General features: G+C 46.7%; 1 pseudogene; it reads right to left on the reverse strand.

Moving 5' to 3' along the window:
• Nucleotides 1–2,399: 2,399 nt before the first annotated feature.
• Nucleotides 2,400–5,299, reverse strand: LOC146179699 (uncharacterized; annotated as a pseudogene).
• Nucleotides 5,300–6,238: the final 939 nt, after the last annotated feature.

The raw sequence follows: 6,238 nt of genomic DNA on the forward strand, positions 1-6,238 counted from the left end.
TGAATGCTAGAATGATAGTTGCGCCGAAGTCCTAAAGAAAAGAGTTTTACTGCTGCTATATGGCAGAACAGTCAAGACTCCAGGGTATTGGAGAAACTACTGGGCAAGGAACTTTTATTAATCCTGTTGTTTTTACTTCTTCCTTCTTCATATTATGACCTGAACGAGTTAAATTCGTTTTAACACTCCTTTAAACATTTTATACCTAATAAATATGTGGCTCAACACAAACACGAGGCATCAAACATGAAGTGAGGAGACGGGGTCAGAACAGTTCGCATCGTCGCGGTGGGTTCATTCGTGAGCCTAGTGCACATCCGAATGCATCGGAAAACTCAGCGACCTGCCGAAACGGAGCATCGCACAACTCGTCGGCGGCGCCTGGAAGTCAACTGGTCCTCACGCAGCGCACATAGCACGCGGCGAGAAAGAAGAGCTGCTCTGAGGTCAGGAGCTCCAGGCCACGGACGCGCTGGTCCTTTATATCTTTTCGGGCCCGGTACGCATACAGAGCTATCTTCAACGAGAGCGGCTCAAAGTACTGTGCAAGTTTGATGAGGCTGACCTGGGAACAAGAACATTGCATCGTCACACTTCAACAATTTTATCCTTTGTGTTTTATGATACTGACCAAGGACACAGGAAATTTATGGCTTGCATTTTACGTTAGGGTATACCTCAAGCCAAATAGGAATTTCAGAAAGCGCATACATTACGTCTTATACAATACTGCGACAGTAAGCATTCACCGACTTCGTGTGAAAAAAAATCGGAAATAATATGTTTTTGTGTTTGACAAGGACAATCTTCGCTTTACCATGAAATGTACATATACATATATTGACAATATTTGCAGAGCAGCATTTAAAAAACTGAGTTTCCTCAGACAAACTCCGAAATTCTCCATCTGATGTAAACCTTCTGAGCTATCTTTCTTTATACAGGCCTTATCTTCAATATGTGTCCATAGTGTGGTATCCGTACACTACATCAAATATAAAAAACCTTGAAAAAGTGCAAACAAAAGCTATGAGATTCTGGCTTTCTAAATTTTTGAAATCAGGTTCACCATCGGAATTATAACAAATTCACTTATGCACCACCCTGAAGATCAGAGAAAAAACTTTCGTTTAGAATTTCTTTCCTTGTTACTAACCAATAAACTAGCACTTGACCCCTTTAACTATTTCATTCCTTAACCAGCCAGAAACAGTCGATACAACAATACAGCTAAGCGTTTCGATGGAGGCGAAACAAAGTGGCGTCCGTGTGCTGTGCGATGTCAGCGTACGGTAAAGATAATTGTCTTTTTTTAATAATTGATTCACAGGAAGGGAAAGGCGCAGTATCTGTCACACTTTTTTCTGTGGACACCTGAACCGCGCCGCAAAGGAAGGGAGAAAGGTGGAAGTGAATGTGAAGAGAGAGAAAGAGAAGCCATGGTGGAGGGCTACTGGGTAATTTCGACTACCTGGGAATCTTTAACATGCGCTGACATCGCACAGCACATGGACGCCTGTTCGTTTCGCCTCCATGAAACGTAGCCGCTGAGGTCGGGTTCGAACCCGGGTCTCCGGCACAGTGGTCGGGCGTCTTACTACTGCGCCACCCCGGCGGGGCTGTTGTTGTTGTGGCTGTAGGAAGAAGGAAAACAAAATGCACGGGCCTACTACTGGCTCTGTAGCTGAGCCTCTTCCGCTGCCTCGTGCGGACAGAAGAGAAAATAGAGAAGAAAGAAAAAAGAAGGAAGAGAAAGACGCACGCCGCAACAACGGCCGTATTTCACTACCACCGAAGCGGTAGTGGGTGCAATTACGGCCTGCAACAGATACATATTCGGTGACTGGCGAGCCCCCGCCGCAAGCGGCGTTGACCTACCGTCCCAGCCCCATAGGGATGGATGGATAAAACTTTATTTAAGCAAAGGAGTTTGGGACTCGCAGATCCCGGCCCCACTGCACTCAAGAGTTCATGCCCCGAAGGTCCATTACGCTGGTAGCCCGGCTTGTGACAGTGTCCTGGTCAGCCGGGTCCGTAGAGCGCAGCAGGGCCTCCCAGTCCTCCCAGGTGTTAAGGTGCTCCAGGCCCCGCGGGGGAGAGTCCGCCGGGCAGAGTCATCACCACCTAGACGAACTTAAGGCCTCATTGCTCTTCCAGTGACCTCACAGGGATGGGGCCTCACCGTTTTTCTGAGGAGCATGCATGTTTCTTTTTTACTGCGCGAGGATATGAGGCAGCAGCACAGTTGGCTACAAAAGATTGTTTTTACTCAAGTTGAGACATCAGTGGAGAGATTTACACGTACAAAACATTTATTTACATTTCGATTTTTGTAGCACTGTTCTTGACGCAGAATAATATATACATTTAAAAGTCACCAGCAACAAACAAACAACTTTTCACTTCCTTGAAAGCGTTGCAGCTTTTCTTTCCTTAGCCTTTGCATTTGCATCGGCTACATCATCGTTGAGCTTGTGGCAGACGTTTTTGAGCAGAATGTTTGTACTGCTCCACAACACATGCTTCAACAGAAGATCAACTGTGTGCCCATCTTCGCAGGTGTCAAAATCTGATGACTCTTGATCTGCAAGCAGCTCTAATGTGAGTTCGGTGACTAGACGGCGCTGGTTCGGGCTCCTCAAGAACTCCGCTTTCTTGGACACTTGTTCAACAACAACATAGTTGTGGGTAACAGGATTTACAGCAAACGACGCTGGGAAAATGAGGCTACCTCGGTCTATATCTTTCACCAAGTGATAGTATTTTTGAGCTGCAGAGACTGTGACAGTCTTGTCGACTGTCAATGCTGCCCGACATTTCGTGCAGTTTAATTTCTTGAGAGTCGCGTAGACTGCATATCCTGCCACGCATACCAGGACGGGGATAATGTCTTCTATTTTTGACAAGGCATCTCTCGTAACTACAACGTTGCAGTTAGGATGCAGTGCTTCTATCTGTTTTCGCAGATCTTCCCATTGCTCAACGAAGGAGCTATTTGTTCCGCAAGCACTTGCGATTGTGGGCAAAGTATTTTGCAGCCGTAATTTTGTTTCGCTCTCGTAAACTTGCCTAATAGAAACATGATATTGGGCGCCAGCAAGTTGCCTGCATTTCCCGAAGCGGTCTTCTAAGCTGTCCGTCTGGAATTTGCCGAGCAGGACGTATGAAAACTGCAGTTCATCGAAGCAATACCTGCTCACTTCCACCAGTGCATGGGTTGTTTGATGCAGAGAAGCATGAGTTCCATTGTGAGCACCCCGCTGTCCAGATTCTTCTCTTTCCAAAAATCAAGCCAGTCTAAAATTTTCTAGAGAAAAGCCACCTTTATGTCATCCTCCGAAGGAAAAACTGGCTCTTAAAATCGGTCATCCAGTCCTTTTCCTTTCTATGGGGTTTTAACATTTACAACCTTCCACCATTTCGCTATAACTTCAATGAAACTCGCTGTATCTTCAGGAAAGAGTAAGTTGTGTCTTTCTCAAAGAGCACGAAGCGCTGGTGGCAGGGAGTCATTAAAAATCTGCAAGGCGAACTTTACATTCTGCCGCTCAAGGCTAGACGGGTACAAGGCTTTTTTAGAGAGCGAGTAACCGTACCTCAAAAGCTGATCACTCTCCAGCTTGTAAGCTTCTCTGATTGTAGCAAACGATGCTGTGCGCATGCGTGGAGGTTGGTTGCAATTTTCATTGAAGTCAGGAAAATAGAAGCATAGTTGGTCGTTTTTTTGGTTGAGCCAATTATTTCGGACGCATTTGAGTATATGCACTGGATCAATTACAAAAAAGAGAGGCCTTGATGGGTCAGAGGGGTGCGGATATAAAATTGCATTTGTTGGCGGCGTTGCAAACTGAGACATTGCCTTTATGTTCTCTGAATGATTGTCACTGACTACACATAAATCTCTGTAGCCAATGTTTTCTAGCCCACATATCACATCTTTCAGTAAATTGTGCAGAAACTCCCCATCGGCTTTGTGCACTGGGACGATGTGGGCCTCTTCCTTGAAAGGGCATGCGATGCTCTGTACCATTTAGACGAAATCACTGGTAGTGACTTCCGATGAATTCAGTGCTGCAGTAGTTATATTGCCCCCTTTGTAATCAAAATATGGTTTAATAAGGACTTCATCGACCATCAAGGTAATGAAGCGCTGGCGATCATCGAGTTCCGAGATCCTCTTTGTAACATAATTCAGGAATGTAGGACCATGATGTTCCAGCCTTGGGTTCATACCGAATGACGAACATATCGACCGAATGGTCATAGGGTGGGGCAGGGTGACATATCCATAGCTGCGGATGTACTTATATGCGTGCGGTGATACCGTAAAAAGAATGCAGCAATGAACCATGAATTCAACAGAGTATCGTCTCCGCTCCTTCTTCAAAAAAAGCAGGTTCAGCTGCTCGCTCAGGAATTCTATCGCTTTGGCTTTGTCGTCGGCTGGTGTCGTGGAAAACGTGTTCAGCATTTGCTTCTGGCTGCACTCGAAATGGGCAAGTTAGGGCCCAGTCTTGTGAGCGGCTTCTTCACAAAGAACAGTGTGATACTGAGGTCTGATTTTATTACAATTGAATATTTAATCCACGGAGCTTCGTCCTCTACGATGTGCACCAACAATAGACGCTCACTGGCCTCAATTATATGCCAGAACTGTGACTTATGGCTTCTGACTTCGCTAGCAAGATCCCTTAAGGTGTTGATTTTGTCCGCTTCCTCGGCATTGCGAAATGTCTGAATTGACTCAGAAATTGCTCTTTGCATTGAAGCAACTTCCAGGCGTGTTCGCTTCGCCTCTGGCTCCTCTCTTACGGTCTTTGTGCTTGATAGGTAACTAGGGCAGCCTGGAAATAATGATGGAATTGCACCTGACCGAAGGCGCAGATGCGACAACTCTGCTGTCGTCACTCGACCTGTAGAATCGTCGACATATGACGCCTCTCGTACGATGTCGTCGTCTGTGAAGTGATGCTCACATACCTAAAAAAGAAATATTTGTCTTATATAAGTAACAGGCTGCTACAAATAAGAACACGTAATCAAATATTAAATACACATTTAGAAGGTACCCAAAACGTTTTGAACGTTTGGTGGTGCTACAGTTTCAAGCTACAAAAGAGAACGAATGGAAAAATTATTCATCTCTTACCCTGGAATGCTCAGAAGGGAGGAATGTTTTCCGTGGAATGCCACGTATCCACGATTGCTGCAGCACTTTATCTTGCGGGAACTTAAACACATGAACCTTTGGTCCCGTTTTATAGTTACCGCAGCTCTGAGGCACACATTTGTTCGGCATTTTTGCATTAATGTGGAAGCGTCATCACAGCACTCGCGCACAGAAGAAATAGACGGCAGCCAAATAAGCCGTGAGCACACCATCGGACACGAAAGGCGACTAATCGCTCCTGCCGGAGCCACGTGCAGTGGCTTCCCGGATTCCCCTCTAGGAATTCAAGGAAGGCATGCTTGGAGCAGACCGGTTTCTCGCGCCCTGTCGCGACTTCCACGGCAGAGGAGCAGAGCAACACCTTCTCGACTTTTACAAATCCTGCTCCAACACCACCTAGACGAACTTCTCCCAGCCGTCTACGTCACGCTAGTTGTCCTGTTCTCCCAACAGCATTAGCGTTTGGACGCAACATCGCTCCTGTCGCGTGGCGTTCCTTGGCGAGCGTTCCAGTGTGTAATTGCAGATGGCAGGAACGCTCATGTCGCGTGGCGTTCTTTGGCGCGCGGTGGTGTTGGTTGAGCCAACACCACCTCGACTACTAGTCTAGGCGGTGTTGGTTGAGCAGAGCCGCGTCGCGATACCGGCCTCATCCTTCTGACGTTGCTGTGACGTCAGCTCTCAGCGCAGAGGCCTTAAGTTCGTCTAGGTGGTGTTGCACCTTCTTCCCTTCTCTTACGGCGCGGTTGAGGTGTCCACAAAAAACAAGTGAGACAGTTACCACGCATTTCCCTTCCTATAAGTCAATCTGGGCGATAATTACAGACCAAAGTATCAGTGGCCTCCCTCTCCCAGGGTGTCAGATGCTGCGTGTGTCTGCTTACGGGGATGACATTACGTTGTATCTGAGCGATGAAGCAACTATGCTGCGCTGCCTTCATCATACGGCAAGGTGTCTGGAGCTACACTCAATTTTAAAACGAGTAAATATCTTTCAATTGGCAGGCCAGAGGCGCGCCTTATTGGTGGCCTACCATTTACGCGTAGTGACACCATCCGCATTTTTGG

This window comes from Amblyomma maculatum, chromosome 9, assembly GCF_055883805.1.
Source record: "Amblyomma maculatum isolate TAMU_Amacu chromosome 9, ASM5588380v1, whole genome shotgun sequence".
NCBI lineage: Eukaryota > Metazoa > Arthropoda > Arachnida > Ixodida > Ixodidae > Amblyomma > Amblyomma maculatum.